This window comes from Urocitellus parryii, chromosome 10, assembly GCF_045843805.1.
Source record: "Urocitellus parryii isolate mUroPar1 chromosome 10, mUroPar1.hap1, whole genome shotgun sequence".
In the NCBI taxonomy this organism is placed as follows: domain Eukaryota; kingdom Metazoa; phylum Chordata; class Mammalia; order Rodentia; family Sciuridae; genus Urocitellus; species Urocitellus parryii.
In genome coordinates this window covers 103,965,257-103,986,278 of record NC_135540.1, presented here as the reverse complement: position 1 = coordinate 103,986,278, position 21,022 = coordinate 103,965,257, and the positions used below count along the sequence as shown (strand labels likewise).

General features: G+C 37.8%; 1 protein-coding gene and 1 long non-coding RNA gene across 6 annotated transcripts in view; one reads left to right on the top strand and one right to left on the bottom strand.

The window, feature by feature from the left end:
- The window catches only part of Clock (clock circadian regulator), a 119,964-nt gene extending 105,644 nt beyond the window's left edge, over window positions 1-14,320 (bottom strand). For 3 of the 5 annotated variants that reach the window (XM_026386467.2, XM_026386456.2, XM_026386486.2), the window contains exons 1-2: window positions 13,865-13,991; window positions 12,856-12,933 (exon numbers count right to left, since the gene is read on the bottom strand). The gene's annotated coding sequence lies outside the window, so the exon portion shown is untranslated. Of the gene's footprint in view, window positions 1-12,855; window positions 12,934-13,160; window positions 13,178-13,864; window positions 13,992-14,161 lie in introns of those variants that run through there. The other 2 variants (XM_026386463.2, XM_026386476.2) reach the window with 2 other exon arrangements.
- Window positions 13,325-15,522, top strand: LOC113181121 (uncharacterized). Its single transcript, XR_003300561.2, has 3 exons — window positions 13,325-13,685; window positions 14,760-14,883; window positions 15,428-15,522. It is a non-coding gene; the product is annotated as an uncharacterized LOC113181121 (long non-coding RNA).
- The last annotated feature ends 5,500 nt before the right edge of the window (window positions 15,523-21,022 follow it).

Below are 21,022 nucleotides of genomic sequence, written 5' to 3'. Positions count from 1 at the left end.
TTATGAGTACATATATGTATACTGGATGAGAATGCAGAGTTTTTGGTGGTATTAACAACTGATCTCAGGGCCTCCCACATGCTAGGTAAGCTCTCTATCCCTGAGCTACTTCCCCAGCCCACATAAAATAAATTTCTTACTATAGGTTGCCATCAAAGAAGCTTAGAAGCTGCCATTTCAGCTTCAAAAAGAAAACCTGAGGCAAAGGTGAAATGCTGACACTGAGAAGGGAGCATATAATGCCAGACTAGGAGTAGAGTGTGAACTGGGCATGGTGGCACACACCTATAATCCAAGTTACTTGAGAGACTGAGGAAGAAAGGTCACAAATATAAGTCAGCTTGGGCAACTTAGCCAGATTCTCTCAAAAGAAAAGAGTTGGGGATGTGGATCAGTGGTAGAATGCTTGCCTAGAATCCATGAGGACCTGGGTTTGATCCCCAGCCCTGGCCACACCCGCAAAAAAGAAAGCGAGTCGGAGAGGTAATTAATTGGCACACTCAGAACATATATTCAAATTCCCATCATCTTTCCCCTTTTCCTCCTGAAATTGTTAGTTGTTTCTAATTGTTAGTTGTTTGCTGTAGGTTAGCGCCTATAGCAAACTTGTCAATGAAGACTTTTCAGTCTTCTCAACTTAAAATTGTAACCCTGCTCGAATGAACTAAATGACTATTCCACCCCAAAATACACATGGTGAAATCTTAATCCTCAAAGCAATGGTATTAGGAGATGGGCTGGTGGGAGGTAATTAAAATGAGGCTGGCATCCTTATGAATGGGACTAGTGTCCTTATAAAAGAGATCCCAGAAAGCCCTCTAGACCCATTTTGGTCAAATTGGACACAGAGAAGATGGCTGTCAAGGAAGCAGGCTTTTTACCAAACATCAACTCTATTATCACCTTATCTTGCACTTTCTTCTCTCCAGAACTGTATGAAATGTTTGTTGTTTAAGCCACGTAGTCTGTTGGTATTTTTGTTACAGCAACTCAGAATGATTAAGACACCAGTCCTCTCCCCAATACACTCATATATTCCAATTCCTGACACCTTGATTTGGTGCTAATGCCTATGAAGCATATATTTAACTTGGCTTCTCAGTGCCTGGCTCTTAGCAGATACTCAATAAGTACTTGTTAAAGAAAAAAAATCCACTATTGAAAGTATACTCGAAAACCATAAAGCATACTTGCGAGAAAATAAAGGCCTAAGTGAATAGAGAAGTATGCTGTATTCATGGATCAAGAATGGAGCAAATGAAACTTCCATACATTGCTGAAGGGAATGTGAAGTGGTACAGCCACTTCAGAGAACAGTGTGTCATTGTCTTATAAAGTTAGACACAATTATCAAGAAAATCAGTAAATCTATTTGCCCAAATGAAATGAAAATACATGTCCACAAATGCTTGGAAGTTTCGTTCATACTAGTTAAAACCTAGAAAGCAACACAAATGTCCATTAACTGATAACTGGATAATCAAATTGTACCATATTCCATATAATAGAAAGGTGTTCAGCAATAAAGAGACAACTATTAACATAAGATCATTAAGTGAAAGACAGACCTAGAAGGCCACATGCTGCCTTTCATTTATGTTTCAGTGCAGAAAAGTCAAAACTGCACTAACAGAAAAGGAATTAGTGGTTGCCAGGGAAGAGAGAACTTTTCCAGGTGATAAAAATTTTCTGTTTTGAGATATGATAAATTGTGGTATAAAGCTGTATTAAGAATTGTAATGCAAAAATAAATAAATTAATTATTTTTTTAAAAAAGTTCCATCCATTTTCCTGGAAAAAAAAATTCTGTTTTTTGGTCATGGTGGTAGTAATAAGAAGGTGTGTATAGTTATCAAACTCAACCCATATACTTCAATTGGGTACATTTTAAGATATGTAATGATATTTTAATGGAGCCAATTTTTAAAAACTATACACCAAAAACTAAAATCCAACAACATAGTACCTAAATAACACTATATAAAACAAAATAATTCATAACAATTGACTATTTCGTGCACTTTTAAAAATAGGAAGTTATTCATATCAAGGTAAGAAGGACAGCTCACAGCAGACTATTCTTGCTAGGAACAACTTGAAAAGCAAAATGAATTATTTTTTTTTAATCACATTTTTTAAGATTGTAGAGAGCTGTAGAAGCCATGGGGACAAAAAAGCTTGAAACTCAAGAGAGGGAATTTTTTAAGGATGTTCAGATAATCAGCATTTGTCTTCTTTTTTTTTTTTAACGGTGGGTATTTTCTGATTGTGGGCTGTTAGGTTTAAATATGAAGCGTCCCCCCAAAAGCTCACAGGGAGAAAATGCAAGAATTTACAGAGGTAAAATGATTAGATTCTATGAGGTACAACCTGATCAGTGTATTAATCCATTGACATGGATTAACTAGGCACTAACCATAGGCAGGTAGGACGTGGCTGGAGGAAATAGGTCACTGGGGGTGTGCATTTGGGGCTTATATTTTGTCCCTGGTGAGTGGAGCTCTTTCGTTGCCTCCTGGTTGTCATCTCAGCTGAGTTCCTCCACCATGCCCTTTTACCATGATATTCTGCCACACATGGGGGCCAGAGCTATGCAATCAGCTGACCATGAACTGAACCTCTGAAATTGTGAGCCAAAATAAACTCTTCCTCCTTACAGTTGTTCTTGTCAGGTCTTTTGGTCACAGTGACACAGAACAGACTAAAACATGGGCTCAGGTCAGAGGCTGATAGTTTAGTCTTAGTCTGTGCAGAATATTTTTGCTGATGAATAGAAAAGCTAGGAGAGCTTCTGATATTTAAGCAGGGCCGGACTATTAAAATTAGGAGACTGCAAGAATTTTAAGTTCACAGTCATTATTTTCCTCAGGATATTTGCTTAATTTTAAAACTATACAAGGGCTAGCGTGGTGCTGTGCACCTGTATTCCCAGCTACTTGGGAGGCTAAGGCAAGAGGATTATGAGTTCAGGATCAGCCCAGGCAACCTAGTAAGACCCTGTCTCTTACAAAAATTTTTAAGGGGGTTTGGAGGAGGTGGGCAGCTCAGTTATAGAGCTCATGTTTGCTTGATCCCTAGCAGTACAAACAAAACAAAAATTGTACAAGAGGCTGAATAGTTAACTGAAAAACTTTGAAAAGCATAGTGAAATTTACCACATTTGTATTATTAAAAGCATAAAGACCGTCAAATTTTAAATTGAAAGCCCTGGAATGTAACATCTTGAACAAGCACAAATAAGAGGTAGAGTAACATCAAACTACTAAAATAGCAACCCAGCCTCCTTGTAATTTAAGGTGATCAGCTTCCCTATTTCATCGGCTTAGAAGAAAAGGTAAATACACTCTAGCAGAAATACCATGTCTGGCGTTCATTCAAAAATAATAAAGCATAAATAAAATAACCAACTTGGCCTAACTGACATTTATAAAACATTCCACCCAACAAGAACAGAATACATACATGTTCTTTTCTATTGCATTAGAAACATTTACCAAGACAGGCCATATTCTGGGCTATAAAATAAATGTCAATAAATTTAAAAGAATCTCATGCAATGGAATTAAAGTAACAGATCTCTGTAAAAGTCCTCACATATTCATAAACTAAATAACACACTTACAAATAATCCAGAGATCTAAGAAAACAGCCCAGTAGCACAGTGGTGTGTATCTGTAGTCCCAGCTACTAAGGAGGTAAAAAAGGGAGGAGGGCAGGATCTCTGAGGCCATGGATTAGAGGCCAACCTTGGAAATAGAGAGATCCCCAACTCAAAAAGGCAGGGGTGGGGCCGGGAGGGATTCTTAAGTATCTTAAACTGAAAATGAGGCACTCATGAGGTTGAGGTAGGATGATGACAAGTGTGAGATCAGTCTGGACACTCAGCATGACCCCGTCTCAAAATAAAAGATGATAAATGCTGGGGATGTACCTCAATGGTAGAGCAGTCCTGGGTTCAATCCCCATTACAACAAAAAAAAATAATAACAATTTTAAGAGAGTAGAAATAAAGAAATTAAAAAACTAGAGGAAGTCAGTTAAACTAAAAGCTAACTCTGAGAATTTCAATAAAATAAATCTCTAGCCAGACTGATAAAGAGAAAAAGAAGACCCAAATCACCTGTAACAAGAGTAATATTAAATCTCTATAGGTTATACATAAATGAGACTATTTTCTATAAATATTAAAAGAAAAACGTCAGAATATTATAAACAACTTTATGCAAGTAAATTCAGTGACTTCAATGAAATGGACAAGTTCCTTAAAAATCTTGACAGGCTTTTAAGACACAATCATACAACACATGACCAATAACCAGCAAAGACACAATAGAAGTGACCGATAATGATGGGGATGATGAAATTAATAGGCAAGCATTTAGATAACTATAACTAATATGTTCAAGGGAATTTAAAAATCTATAAAGTAGAATCAAGTGAAGTTTCTAGAACTCAAAAAATTACACTGTAAAATTAAGACCACAATATATTGATTTAAATAAAAGAGAAGATAGTTTTGGAATATGGGACAATAGGCCAATAAAAGATATCAAAACTGAAATACAGAAATTAAAACAAAATTTTTTGAGACAAGTAGAATATGGTAACTAGAAAAATGCATTACAATTAAACCCCCCAAAAGAAGAAAAGAAGTAACATTTAAAAAGGTAATAACAGAATTTTCCAAACTAGAAAGCATTAAGCTACAGATTTAAAAAACTAATATATTGCAACATACTTATAAAAGAAAAGCACACCTCAATACATAATAGCCAAAGTGCAATAAAACTAAGAAAGTTTCAAAAGTAGCCCAAAAAACACCAGACACACTATTCCCCACAGTAATATTGCTGACACATTACTCTCAACAAGATAGGTAGCTAATTTCAAGGGGAAATAAGGAAGCCAGAAAGCAAGGAGACATTTTTAAAAGGCTGAAAGTTAATTACCATTTTATAAATTTATATCTAGTGAAAATATCCTTCAAATAAAGAGCACTGGAAAAGGTAAATATGACGAAAAACTGTCCAAAACCCATACTAATAGTATGTGGGAGTTTAATATGTGTATAAATAAAATGCAGAAAAATAACAATGCAAAAAAAGTTGGAACAGGGACTGGGGATGCGGCTCAAGCGGTAGCGCGCTCGCCTGGCATGCGTGTGGCCCAAGTTCGATCCTCAGCACCACATACAAACAAAGATGTTGTGTCCGCTGAAAACTAAAAAAATAAATATTAAAAAAAAATTTCTCCCTCTCTCTCTCTAAAAAAAAAAAAAAAAGTTGGAACAGGAATTAAAGAAGAACTGGAATCACTGGGAAGTGTAAAGATAGTAATTTGTATTACATTATTAAGGATTCTTGACTTTATCTCTGGAATAATCACTAAAGATAAACTAAAAATATGTAACAAGTTAATAAAATGAAAAAATTGAATAAAATAATTTGATTGTGACACAAAAGGAAGCAAAAAAGAAAAATAAAAATTCAAAACAGATGACTCAAAGAGAAAAGCTATTTTCAAGAGAAAATAGATATGACCTTAAAGTTAATGGCAGATAGCAGGGAATGTATGGGTAAGCAAAATTGCTCTTCATGGCCAGGGAAGTGAGAAAGAGGAAGAGATTGAGATCACATAATATCCTTTATGGGCACACCCATAATAACCTCAAGACCTTCCATTAAGCCCCACCAATTCCCAAGACCATTGCCCTGGGGAGCACATCTTTACCACACAGACCTTTGGGGAACATGCAGACCCAAACAATTACATTAATATTTCTTTTATTTCTCTTCTTCCTTATGTAATTTTTGCATTTCTAGTGGAACTATCTGATAAGTTGCAAAATAAAAAAAAAAAGTTGAAACCTTTTTTCATTTTAATTTGTAGGGATGTTTTTCCTAAATAACTTCTAATTATCTCAATGAAAATTTTACTTTTAAACAACCAGTCATCAATTTGTGAATCAAAACTTTACTTGCCAAAGCTTTTTTAAAGAAATATGCAATACTATTTATCTTGGAAACATGTTCTAGTGACACTTTTATTATTCTTAATTACATAAAAAGGTCATGTTCCCCCAAGCTCACTATGTAAAAATAAACTCTAAACAACTTATTGGCAAGAAAAAAAGAAAAGAGTATGGTTAGTACACACTATGAAAATAACAGAAATAGTGAATAAATATTTGTTTTTAAGTTATTTCCATTGTTATATTATTTAATTCACATAATACCATGAACTTCACACAATCTCATGAATTAATATTATTTTCACTTTTTTTTTTTTTTTTTTTTGGAGGCAGGATCTCACTGTGTGCCAGGGCTAGTCTCAAACTCATGAACTCAAGTTTTCTTTCCATCTCAGACTCTTTTAAGTCCTAGGACTACAGATCTCATCACTGTGACCAGCTACTCTACTCTTAATTAAGAAACAGAGGTACAGGAGCTGACATAATTTGTGCCTGGTCATATACCCAATATTTGGTAGAAACAAGATCTGAATGCCAAACAGGTTAGTTACAGAACTGGGCACTCTTAACCACTACACCATACTATAAATATAAGTAAGCAAAACACCTTGTTAAAGTAGTTTGCAGACTTTGCTATCAAATTTCAGGTATTAAATAAGAAGCAGCTCTATTCAGAATAAAACCAAGTATTTTAACAATCTAGTCAGTCACTTAGAGAAAACAAACATCTAAAAACTTCCCAGTTTCTTGATAAAAGCTTTTAAAAAGGCAGTGACTATCAAAAATAATACTTATTAAAGCATTTGAAAGTGTACAATTCCCAAATTAGACAACCCATTACAACTATTGTATTTATCTTTAAGATCATATCTATTTCCTCTTGAAAAGAATTTAGGGTAATAGTCTTCTTAATTTAAACTGTAAGATGTAGTATACATTAATATTTATGTCTAGGAGTTGAATGAAATGTCAAGATCTCCTGTGAAAAACTAATGTCCACTATGTGAACAAAAAAGAACTATTTATATTTTTTATTTAAGGAAGTGTTTTTGGACCAACAAAATTCTCCACTGAACTTAAGACTATTATAAGAAATGTTATAGCTCAAATTTTAACTGGGCAGACTGCTTCACATCTTGCCATGCTACTTAGAAGGCTTGTATAAGAATATTAGTATCCAAATGATTTATACTGATGAAACACAGAGTTAATTTAATGCATTCAAAGCAAAAGATATTTTAGAGAGAAAACATATCATCACAAATATCTTGGATTAAGGGCTGGGGATGTAGCTCAATGGTAAAGCATTTGCCTAGCATGCTCCAGGTCCTGGGTTCAATTCCCTTTAAAACACAGACACACACACACATACACACGCAATCTTGGATTCACTTCATTATTGCGGGTCATTAGTAGATAATTTATTATATACTTAAGGCATTTTTCCCCAACCAATACATAAAATTTCAGCTAGGCAAACCTGTCCAGCAACTCAGGAGGCTGAGGAGTAAGATCACAAGTTTGAGTACAGCCTGGGCAACTTAAGAAGACCATGTTCAAAACAAAACATAAAAAGGGGCTGGGGATGTAGCTCATTGGTAGTACACCACTGGGTTCAATCCCCAGTACCATAAAAGAAAAATAAAAAATCATGTAGAAAAATAGTGACATGAAAATATGTTGATTAGGGGCTGGGATTGTGGCTCAGCAGTACATCGCTCGTCTAGCACATGCAAGGCTCTGGGTTTGATCCTCAGCACCATAAATAAATAAATAAATAAATAAATAAATAAATTGTGTCCGACTACTTCTAAAAAATAAAAAATATACATTGAGGGGCTGGGATTGTGGCTCAGCGGCAGAGCACTCGCCTAGCATGCTCGGGACCTGGGTTCGATCCTCAGCACCACATAAAAATAAAGCATTGTGTTGTGTCCTACTACACCTAAAAAATAAATATTTTTAAAAAAAAAAATATATATATACATTGATTAACAGTTAATAGAAAAATTTGCACTATAGTGGATGCACTACAGGCCTGTACCATCCTGCATCTTTAACTGTATATATACTTACATAATGGCTCAACAAAATGCAATGAAGAAGATAGTCCAAAAGACTAACAATGGCTTCTCTTGATGATAAGATTTCCAATGATACTTTTAAAATTCAAACTGTGTTTTTTTAGTGTTTCCCAAGTTTTCTACTGAAATATACTATTCTTATAATTAAGGGAGGACATTAAGAAAATCAACTATTTGCATGAAATCATATTTTAACATAAATAATAAATTCTTAGCTAGGTAAATATTTTAACCTTCATTGGTACAATTCCCATTTATGTGTGTTTTCTTTTTAATACAAAAACCTTTGAACATGAACCTGTATTTTCATTTTCCACTATTTATAGTGAGAATTTAAATGTAAATTACTTGAGGAATTTTTGTCTTAATATTTGACCTTAGTTTTTGAAAAGCAAATAGTAAATTGTATCCAACAGTGCAGACTTTAAAAATCAAAGACATTTCATAAAAATTTGCTTTTTATAAGTGATTTTTCTCTGGAGACTTCTAAGTCTTAAAATAATAAGCAGAACTGGTGATGTAATTCAGTTTGTAGAGTGCTTGCCTAACATGCAGGAAAGCCCTGGATTCAAACTCTAGAACCATACAAATAATAATAATAATAAGCAAAATTACTTCTCTATGAAATATACAAATAAAATAAAAACTCGGTTAAACTATATTTATCAGAATGAGTTTAGGTAATTCAACATTTGCATAATAAAAAAAACACTGAGAAAAATAGGAATCTCTTCACTTAATTCATGGAAAATACACAGAGCAGGGCTATTAACAAATGGTGGTAAAAGAACCTATAAATATAAATGTCTGGGGCTGGGTTTGTGACTCAGTGGCAGAGTACTTGCCTGGCATGTATCTGAGTTCAATCCTCAGCACCACATATAAATAAAAAAATAAAAAATAAATGTACATCAACAACTAAAAAATATTTTTTAAAAATATATACATATATATCATATAGTTAAACAGTCAATCAGAAAGGATAAATTTCTCTGACACTTGAAAGCATTCTACAAATAATTTATCTAACTCCATCCGGAATTTTAGACTCAGAAAAGGAGAAAATATAATGTCCGATGGTATAATGTCAACAAGAAACAATACTTCAAAAAATATTTTCACTTTATGTAACCACAAAAACTAGAAGGAAACAGACACATACAAAAAAAGTTTTGCTATAATGTGGAACTAATTTTCTCCCCATGATGATGTTTTAATTAAAATATTAACAGAAAATAAGCATCTTATTTGACATAGTACCAGAAGTAAAAATGTGAGGAGAAAATGATATAGGATAAAACAACTTTTTAAAAAATACTAACATTGCCTGACACATTTGATGATAGACAACAATTAACTGATAGCATTAGATTTCCCAATTTAATATTTCTAACAATTCTGAAATCTAAAGATTACAGACTAATATAATTAATGACCAAATAAAACAAGTGTCTCTTTCCAGTGGGAATGCTTTAAAAAAAAATACTATTAAAATAGCCACCAGTCTCACAGATACCTCCTATAATGTTGCAACTTAACTCCTTAACATCAAGAGCTAAAATATGAACTTTTTAAGTTTGTTCTATTCTTTCTTTCCTATTTAAAAGGTTGAGGTAGAATATTCTCCCTCAAAATCCACACCCACTAAACAACAAACAAATCAAAAGGCTGGCAATAATCTCAGCCTTAAAAACTTTGTATTTTTTTCTTTTTTTTTTTATTAGCTGCTCAAGAGAATACAATGATCTTCACATATCATACACTTGATTCAAATAGGGTATGAATTCTCATTTTTCCACGTGTACAGATTGCAGGATCACACTGGTTATACATCCATGTGTATACATACAGCAATCCTGGTGTCAGTTGTATTCTGCTGCCCTCCCTATTCCCCCCTCCCCTCCCCTCCCCTCCCCTCCCCTCTCTCTACCCATTCTACTGTGACACTTAACTCATTTTTTTCCCTTCCCCCTCACACCATCATATATGTATTTTGTGTAACAATGAGGGTCTCCTTCCATCTTTGGTGCAATTCCCCTTCTCCCTCCCATTCCCCTCCCACCTCTCTTGCTTGTTTAGTGGTAATTTTCTTCTCATGCTCTTCCTTCCTCCCTACTCTGTTTTGAGTCACCTCCCTTATATCAGAGAAGACATTCGGCATTTGTTTTTTAGGGATTAGCTAACTTCACTTAGCATAATCTGCTCTAGTGCCATCCATTTCCCTGCAAATGCCATGATTTTGTTTTTTTAGTGCTGAGTAATATTCCATTGTGTATAAATGCCACATTTTTTAATCCATTCATCTATTGAAGGGCATTTGGGTTGGATCCACAATCTAGCTATTGTGAATTGTGCTGCTATGAACATTGATGTAGCTGTGTCCCTGTAGGATGCTCTTTTTAGGTCTTTTGGATATAGCTGGGTCAAAAGGTGGTTCCATTCCCAGCTTTCCAAGGAATCTCCATACTGCCCTCCAAATTGGCTGCACCAATTTGCAATCCCACCAGCAACGTACAAGTGTACCTTTTTCTTCTAAAATTCTTTTCAAATCTTGTTTTACTATGAATGTGCATGCTTTTTAATCTTATTAGAATAATTCACTGAACTCAACTGTACTGCAGAGTCAATTGTACTGCACCTTTCTATGTACCCTATATAGTTGTAAGTAATAGTTTTAATATTTTGAATTTTCTGCAATCTCTATCACCTGAAAAGTTTCAAATAACTTAGAACTTCTTTGTAACTTGGTTTAAAAAAAAAAAAAACAAGAAAGAGGTAGGTTCTGTGAGAGTGGAAGGGTTGGGTACTACTTATCTGTTGTCAGTTAAGCATAAACCAAACTAAAGAAGTCCCTAAAAGTTGAACTCCAAAGAGTCCTATAAAAAAAAAAAAAAAAAAAAAAATCATGGAATCTAAGTCTTCGTGATGACTTCAGTCTACATGAGTTCAATCTATACAGATAAACCTCACATCAGTTTGATTTCCCTGCAAACTACAAATACTTCCAAATCGACTGTCCCCTCACCAGTAAAAAGATGAGTATCCAAAGGGGTTTATCACATATTAAACTTTCTGACATACTCCAGGTCATTTCCCTGTCCTGTAGGTAGGAAAGAAAAAAAAAAAAAAAAGTCCAGAATAGAGACAAACTGGCAGAACAAACCAAGAACACACCAATTCAGTTTGCAAGATTAAAAAAGGATATATCTGTAAATAAAAAGAACCTAGGATATATACCAAAAAGATAACAGTGATTGTTTCCAAAGAAAGATGTGAGACAGAAATGGAAACGTATAAAGAGGGCTTTTGCTTATTATAAATACACTATATTGTTTTAATTTTTCATAAGTGTCACTTCTGTAATTTTAAAAATCAAATTTTGAAATGTTATTTCATTTGTTAAAAAGATTGAAAAGATTTACATACATGGAGTTCAAATGAAAAGCGTCATTCTGTACTACTGTGGCTACTATCCTAGCCTACAAAATAAAAAAGATCATTATTACTAAAGATGCACACAGCAACTGTTAAACCACCTCTATTAACTACTTTGACTATATAATATTAAGTCACAGAGAGAGTTTGAGGAGGCCCTCCCTAAAATTATACCCACTCTGACAACCTTGTTTTTCAGTCTTAACTTCATTAAAAAGGTGAGACTGGCAAAACTAAAAAATCATTAACACAATGCTTAGAATAATTCCTAGCCAACATAACATTGCTTCTGTTTTATTTCTCATAAGAAACAAATACGCATGTGTGTATATGTGAGCACACACACACTCTCACACATAAATTTATATTTCACTGCAATTCATAACTGATTTCCTTAAGGCAAAGAAAAGTTTCCCAACCTGAAAAGCACCCTAATTTAGACAATTAAATTTATTAACATTTTATTATCATTACAATGGAGTGTTCAAATTTTGAAGTCAATAAAAGCAAAACTTTATACAACTCTAACTCCTAAAAAAAAGGGGTAACACAAACTCTACCCTGAAGAAAGCAGCATAACCCAACTGTTGTGCCAAAGGTAAACATGGTTATTAATTACCTTAACAAGGCAAATCAACATCTCTAAAACGTTTTTTGTCTCAGTTTTTTTTATTTTAACACTAAGAAAAACCATATGGAAAATGGCCAAAATCACCATCAATTAGGCAACAAAAACCACCTAAATTATTTCAAGGTGGAGTTTTGTTTAACCTGGTTTATTAGTCCATAATATAGTCCCAAATTTTTAAAACTCTAGACATACACATGGTACATCTATATCCCACCCTTCCTATTATTATTAGTTTTCTGGTATCCTCCTAGTTACTCTATTAATAGGAGAACAAATGCAAGTTTAGGCTGTTATTACAACTCACCCAACACATAAAAGAGCACATTGTTCTACAACTTGGTTTTTGTTGTTGTTGTTGTTGTTGTTGGCTTTTTTGCTCTATGACAAAATTTTGAGATCTTTCCACATCAGTGCACAGAAAGTTTCCTCATTCTTTTTCCATAGTTGATTGTGACTAGTTCTACCACATTTTCAGTCTGCCTTCTTCAGGCTAACCTTTAATGACATTCTGTTCGGTCAAATACTTAACACAAGAATTAGTTTCCTTCCTAGAAGGAGATTTTAAAACAAACCAGATTTGAGGTGTCGTTTTGAGGGATGTTTCAGAAAAAGCCATTCATTCTATAAATCGCATCTTTTTTAAAAGAATGTTAATTTCCAAACAGGTAGGAGGGGAGAAATAATTCCACAAGTCTCTCCGCTGATCACTTAAAGCAATCTTAAAGTGAAATTACCTTTACTTTGATTTGGGGGATCAGCGTACTAGTCAACTCAAAATGACTGTAAAAGTTTCTTCTTGTGCTTTTCTTTCACTGTAAGAGAAAGAAAACATTTTTTTAAGAAGGGTAGAAAGCCTACTGAGCCTGACATTCTAACAGCGAAAAACCACAGCCCGACTTATCTGTCATCTGCCGGGTCAGAGGCCACGGCTTTCATCTTTCAGGATTCTACCGTCTATTCTCAACAGAACGACTTCCACGCCAAAGAAAAACACCCTCCCGAAAATACACTGCGGCTCTAAGTGTTAGAGATTACACACCAGCGGCCGGAGCGCCGGGACCATCTCCAGGGAAGCCAGCTTCGCAGGCGGAAAGGGATCCAGAAACGCCAGCCGCCGCGGCGAATCGGAGCTCGAGGCGCCCGTCAGGGCAGAAGGGAAGCCCGGCGCCGCGCCCTCCAGCCGCGCGCAGCTCAAGTCCGACGCCCCGCGCCGCGCGCTCCCCAGGGACCGTGCCCCGGAACCACGACCACTAACGGAACCAGCCCACCGGCGGCGGCAGCAGCCGCTCGGACTACGGACGGCGACGCGCGGCCGGGGCGCCAGGAGGGCGGGGGTTCCCCGGAGGAGCTGGCCGCCCCAGCGCCCCATTGGGCGCCGCTCCAAACGTGCCCGAGTGGTGACAGGAATAAAAGTGGGTCACAAGGCCTAGCGGGTCCCGGGCGAAAGCCCTCTCGGCACCAGGCTCGCTTTCCCGGACGCACGGCCGCTGGAACCGGCTGGAACCCGGTCACCCTCCGGTCACCGGGGCCGGCCGCGCACCCCAATCCCGCCCCTGCCCCGCAGGTAACCCCAGCTGCCCCCGAAGCCCCGAGGCCCCCGAGGGCCTCCGCCCCAACTCCCGGGAAGAGGCACGCTAAGCAAGACGCAAAACTTGGGCTTCAGCTCCCGCCTTCCCCTCCTTGGCCGCCGCCCCCCGGCCCCACACACCGCCCCCCGCTCCCTCCCCTTGCCCGCGCCCTCACCGTGTGGCTTGCGGCGGCTCCGGCTGCTTCCCTCCCCCACCCAAGACTCAGGCTGCGGCTACTCGGAACCGCCAACCGGCTGCGTCCAGGAGACACCGTGGCTCCCAGCGCCAGCAGCACCTGGGGCTGCGAGTGGCGCCCCCACCCACCCCCAAAAATTCACCGCTACTGCTGCCCGCTCCTCCTCCCCCTCCCTCCCTTCCCCTCCTCCACCGGCACCGGCAGCACGCATGCGCCACCGGGACAAGCCAACCGGTGGACGTCAGGCCCAGGCCCACCCGGTGGGGCGCCACTCACCGGGTGCGCGCACGCGGCGGCGGCCAGATTTACTTCGCGCTCTCGCTGCCCGGGGTTTCCTTTTTTAAAGCGGTAGCCGCAAGAGAAGTCCGTGATTGCGCTCCCTCCCGGCGCATGCGTTGTCAGTGACCCCCGGGTTCCGCGGTCAGCCGAGGCTCTGCGTTCGCCCCTCCCCTCGCGCTCGCTTTCCCCGGCGCGTCTCGGTGCGCATGCGACTTGCCCCGTTAGACAGCGCGGAGCTGCGCCAGGGAATCCCGGGCGCCCGAGACTCCCGCTCCCTCGGGCCGTGCTTGTACGCGCTCTGTGAAGGAAACCGGGATCTCCCGGCGCCCCGTTCCCTGAGCCACCCGGGAGGGCACCGGTTATGGAAAGCCTGGGAGGCGGGACCGGGGAGCTTTAGCGGTAGGTCGGGGCTTCTTTGACTTTCACCATGGATGCTGGGCAAGGAGGTGAAGAAATAGCCTCCTGAAGGGTAAGAGATCCAGAGGCCAGAAAGGGGATGCTCTCTTCCTCGAAAAGCAGAGCTTTGCTGACGCCAGGCTAGGCTTTTCCAGTGTTGGGTGGACACGCCTCAGCACTCTGATTTCCTCTCCTGGAGGTTGCGAAGATTCCTGGACCACCAGTGACCCTGGAGGCGCGCGTCTTCGAGTGCTTCTTACTGGCTGGTGGTTGGTTTGGGGAGACAGGACCGTGGGCACCTTCAGCCGCAGCAGTGGCAAGAGGTCTGGATGTATTTGCTCATTTGCAGTTTCCCCGCTGGCCTTTTAGTGAAAACCAAGTGACAGTGTAATGGAAGACTTGGGTGCAGGGATGGGGAGGTGGACACGCAAAGAGAGTGGTCGGGGATCGTAATTTGCTCTGGTTTTTTTTTTTTTTTTTTTTTTTTTTTTTTTTTTTTTGGTTAGAACAGCGTGTGAATATTTACAGCTTACCTGGGGAGAGAGGTGAAATTACTTCCCCTGATGCTTGAAATACAATTGGTCCACGTGGGGAAAAAAAAAAAAAACATCAGAGTCGAAGAACTTAATCCAGATTCCTGATCTTTCACCTCAGCATTTTTCTTTGGGAAGTGGAAAAGCATGATTTATTAATTACTCCATTTAGTAGAAGGAATTTTAATAGACGTTTCTGTTTGTTCCCCGTTCACTCCCATTCTGATAATTTCATTTGGAGAACTATCCTCCCTCTACCCAGTCCATATGGTCTGGAAAGGACATCAGGGGGAAGGTATGTTTGAGTTGATTTTGGATGTTACCTCTTTTCCAGTGGATCTGAATCTGGAAGAATGGAGGACTGGAGCCAGCTTTTCATGCACGATTAATGAGAAAGTACCCTGGGGCGGGGGCGGGGGTGGTGCAGATTCAAAGATGGTCACGGAAACCATTGTAAACTAGGTTGCTCTGGAAATTTCAATTAAAATAATAAATTCTTGGATGTGTTTTATTGCTAGAACAAGTTTTCTGTCACCCGCAATTAAGAGTCCTAATACTGTTAGGTAGCAAGAGAATAATACTGATGAAATAGGTTGCAGCCAGACAAGAGAGTTTAAATGTTTCTAGGGTCTGATGTTTGGATTTTATCCTGAAGACAGTGATCACTCTTCATATTTCACATCCTCTAGTATACATATTTCAGAAATACCTTTGCCCTTTTTAGTGGCTTCATTGTCCTCTTAGTCACCAGAATCAAACTATGTTCATCTGACTCCTCCCTTTTTCATATTCTGTGTTTAATTATTTACAAGACCTGTTGATAATCTCATTTTTTCTGCTCAGTCTTCTGCCACTGCTCATATATTTCCCATAGTTCAGTTCAAAACTCCTTTCTCCCCATATTCTTTCCCAGAAAAAAGTTATTCCTAATGGTTTTTCCAACTTCCCCACTCCTGTTTCCATTAAACAAAAATACTGTCTCATGGTTTCATAGATCCTAAATTAATGTCCTCTAGCCTAAACACAATCTTTTGCATAATTCAGATATTCTGTTCACTCCATGTATGCCTTGCTATCACTTAAACTAATCATTTCCAACTCTTTTCAACTTACTTCCCTGTTATTCTTTAATTTCTTCATCTGTAAAATGAGGATAATAAGTCCATCTCATGAGATAATTGGAAGAAGATTGGGGGGGGGGCGTGTATAATGATACCTGGCACATACAAAATCCATTAAAGTGTTCGCCATTTTTTTTAATCAATGATTTTTTCTATAATTCCCTTATCTCCTTTGCTCAGATTCTTCCTCTATCTCCTATGTTCCATCAGTCACAAATTGTGTCTATTCTTTTATAGTACCTCTCTCATCCGTCCTGTCAATGACATTCCTAGTGTTACCAGCACCATTTAGAGTGAATTGGAAAATAAGAAGCTTAAGATATGCATAATAGAAAACAAAAGTAATTTCTTTTTAATGTATGGTTTAGTCAATTACTCATTCTTTCTAGTCCCATTAAAATATAGGGAAGTAGAAGATATTGTGGACTTCATAGTCAAAGTTTAGGCTTAAGTCCTGACTAAAACTTCCTAAGCTGAGGGACACTGAGCAAGTAATTCCTCTGAGTGTCAGGGTTCTTATCTATAAGTTGTGAGAATAAACATTTCAGAGAATTATCTCTTGGGTGTTGAGGATGGTGGTTGTAGATCTTTACAATTTATTGTTGGAACCCTAGGAAAGGTTAAAATGACTCAAAACTTTTTAACTCCAACCTACACCTCTCCTTTGGGTTCCATACACCTATGTCCATGATGTCTCTTCTTAGGCATTTCAGATATCATAGATACCCCCTTCAATTTGTTCTCTACCAAGCAACAAGAATATTGCTTTTGGAGCTGAGATTGTGGCTCAGCAGTAGAGCGCTTGCCTAGCATGTTCAAGGCACTGGGTTCCATCCTCAGCACCTCATAAAAATAAATAAAGATATTGTGTCCAACTAAAACTTTTTTTAGTTTTAATTGGACACAATATCTTTACCCAGTGCCTCACACATGATAGGCGAGCGTGCTACCACTTAAGCCACATCCCCAGCCCCCCAAAATAAATATTTTTTAAAAAATAATGTTACTTTGAATATATAAGTGGAATGACATTATGTTTCTTTTTAATATCCTTTTATCATTCATTTCCCATTTCATCCAGACTGTAATCGTGACCATTATACCATTTGGATCTGGCCCCTGTCTAGTTCTCCAATCTCATATCCTATAATTTTCTCCCTTTTCTGTAACACCCACCCAGAAACTTCTTTTTAATTCCTTACTAATCTCTCTGCTCCCAGGCTTTAGTACCTGTCATTCCATTGCCTGACCTAACACCCCACCTTATCTCATGTCTGGCTCCTCACCATTTATATCTCAAAGATACAACTACTGTTAAAGTAGATCTCCTACCTCCCTATTCAGTACCCACAGAAAATCTCTTTTATTGTGTCCACTATTTACCCCATAATACTTTTTTTAATTGCATGTATTTAATACTTGTTTTCTTATTTATTAACCATCATTCCTATTACCACATGATAAGTAGGAAAAGAACTATTTGTTTTGTTAACTACTATATATGCAGCATCCATTCCAATGCCCGAGGTAATGAATAATTCAATGAATGAAATGATACGTAAACATACTTTTTAGAATCATCTTTGCATTCCAAATTATGATTGTGCGCAGACTGTTGTCAAGAGGTAGCCTTGTGCTGGGACCATGGCTCAATGGCAGAGCGCTTGCTAGCACATATGATATGAGGCACTGGGTTCCATCCTTAGCACCACATAAACAAATAACAAAGGCATGCTGTCCATCTACAACTACAATTTTTTTTTTTATTTAAAAAAAGAGGTAGCCTTAGTAATGCATATGAAAGGAGAGGTAAAAAAATTTTTTTAAATAAAAAGGAGAGGTAAATTGAAATCTGCGAAATTTGATGTAACAATAATACTGCACTGACAACTGAGTATTTGAGCACCCACAAGAATATGTAATACTATAAAATAACTTACACCTGTATAAGATGCTGAGTAAAGTCCAAAGTAAAACTAAACCTATCATAGCCAAAACTTCCAACTCCACACTCTCAACCATATAAGCACAATGTTTGGGAAGAGGAGGAACTTCAAATCACTAAAACTGTGTCTTCTTAGGATTCTGGTAAGTATTGTGGCTTTTCCTTTTTATACCCCATCCCACACCAACTTAAGTGAAAAAGTTTCCAAAAGAATCTGCTAGAGAAACTGGAGGCGATTGTAGACAGGAAACTGGTATCTCATCCACTAGCAGATTGGTGGATATTGCCCTATATTTACCTGAACATGGGAAGAAAGACTTAGAGAGAAATGGCTGACCAGGGAGTGGGCTAAAGTAAAACAATCTGCACTTCCACCAATGGGCAAGAGAAGGATATGTAAATTTCTCAAGGATCAACTGATACCATGTAGTAAGTGCTGTATAGGTTTGAACCATCTTGACATTTATGGGGAAAGGAAATTCCAGCAGCAAGAAACTATTTATACCTTTGGGGGAGAAAGCAAAAAGATTAGAAGAGACAGGGCCAATTTTGATCCATCTCCCAGGATGAGTGAGGGAGTACAGTCGGAGGCTGCCTCAGTTTCTAGGAGAACTCAATGTACAATTCATGGAAGAGTGAGCATTTGCAATATGGATTGTATATTTATCCTTTTTCTCCTTCCCAGTTCTCAGCATGAGGGGGAAAGAAAAGAGAACTGATTTTAAAAACAGTTCTTAGCCAGGTGTAGTGGCAAATGCCTGTGATCCCAGCTGCTCAGGAGACTGAAGCAGGAGGATCATGGGTTCAAAACCAGCTCCAGCAACTTGGCAAGGCCCTAAGCAACTTAGGGAGACCTGTCTCTACATAAAATATAACAAAGGGGGCTGGGGTTGTAGCTCAGTGGTAGAACTCTTGCCTGGCACATATGAAGCATTGGGTTCAATCCTCAGCATCACATAAAAAAATTAAAAATAAGTAAATAAGATATTCTGTTCATCTACAGCATATATATATATATATATATATATATATATATATATATATATATATGAAACAAAGGGCTGGGGATGTGGCTCAGTAGTTAAGTGCCTGGCATTCCATCCCAGGTACCAAAAGAAACAAACAAACAACAACAACAACAAATTCTTTTCATCTTCAGAGTTCCTTGAGTCATAAATTCAGCCAGAGAATGTTTGGCTTATAACCGAGATTGGACTTTCAAACTGAATGGACTTAATAATCTAGAGTGTGCGCAAAGACTTAAAGAACATGTTTAAACTGAATTTAAGGGATTTTCTGCCTGGTGCTTCTTAAATTTTAACATACATGCCAGTCACCTGGGGATCTCATTAAAATGAAGATTCTGACTCAAGTTTCTAGGAGACGGGACCAGAGATTGTGCATTTCTAACAAGTTCCCTGGGCTCATTCTAGCTAAGACCACACTTGACACACAAGGCACTATAAAGTCTGGACAGGAGTTTCAGTAGAGCAGTTGGCAAGAATAGATAAAAATATTAGACTGAAAAATTTGAAATACCCACTTCTGTAGGTCAAAAATGGTTGAATATTATTGGCCATTTAAACCTCTTAAGTCTCTACTGATTCAAATTAAAATTTGTTTAATACAATGGAGATCTATTTTCCCCACATCCTGACAAATATTTACATCCTACTTTAATGAGAATGTGTCAATGAAGAAGTGTATGGAAGTAGCAGTAAGCTACGTTGGTAGGCATGAATCCTTGCTAGAAGAATGTATGTGTGCATATGGCAGAAGAGCAAGGCTGGAATAGCAACCAGTCCTGACATCGTATAATTTTAAGATTTTTACAAATGTTAAGGTCTTTAAAACCTTGTGGATAAAAACTTCTGCTTGGTGGATCTTAGTTAAGAGGGAAATATGCACTTTTTATTTCAGCTTTCCTGTTAATTTTAACTTAAAGAATCTATTGCATTTAGGGAGACACTTTGCACCTGTTTCAACTGGAAGAGAATATAATGTTCATATTTATATGTATTAGGTGGCATTAGAATTACAATGTAACTTTATCATAATATGCCTCTTCCTTTCATTTCTACCACTGTTTTAACATGAATATGAATTTATCTATCAGTTTTAAGAAGTTTTGGTGGTCTAGGGGCTATGGTTGTGGCTCAGCAGTAGAGCACTCACCTAGCGGGTGCAAGGCCCTGGGTTCAATCCTCATCACCACATAAAAATAAATAAATAAAACAAAGATATTGTGTCCAACTACAATTTATTTTTTTTTAATGTAGTTTTGGTAGTCTACATTTTCTCACAAACACAATAAGTTTGTGAGTGATATTTTGGAAGTGATATTCATTATTACACCAAGATAAGACATTGTGCTGGTCTTCTTCCATGTCCTAATACTATTTACTTACGATGTTTTCTTCTGTGATTACTATTAAAACACAGATTAGTTCCACAAAACATTCTTCTCACCTCCCCATCTCAGGATGTAGAAACTTACATGTCTAAGTTTAATTATTAGTGAGAATCTTAGTAATTTTCTAACTTAATAGCAGAACTATTCAAAGCAATAATAAGTGGGGATATTTTTTACATACTTTTCAGAGGACTTAAATTGCATTATCCTATTCAGTGGTTTATTTTTTAAATAGATATGAGATTTCATAGAAAAAGCATATAATTATAAATTTAAGAATCGTTACCCAGGGCCCATAAATAATAGATTTAAAAATATGTTGACTGACCTAAATGAAATTTCTTTCTTTCTTGACCTGGATTGAACTCAGGGGCACTCAACCACTGAGCCACATACAGCCCTATTTTTTGTATTTTATTTAGAGACAGGGTCTCACTGAGTTGCTTAGCA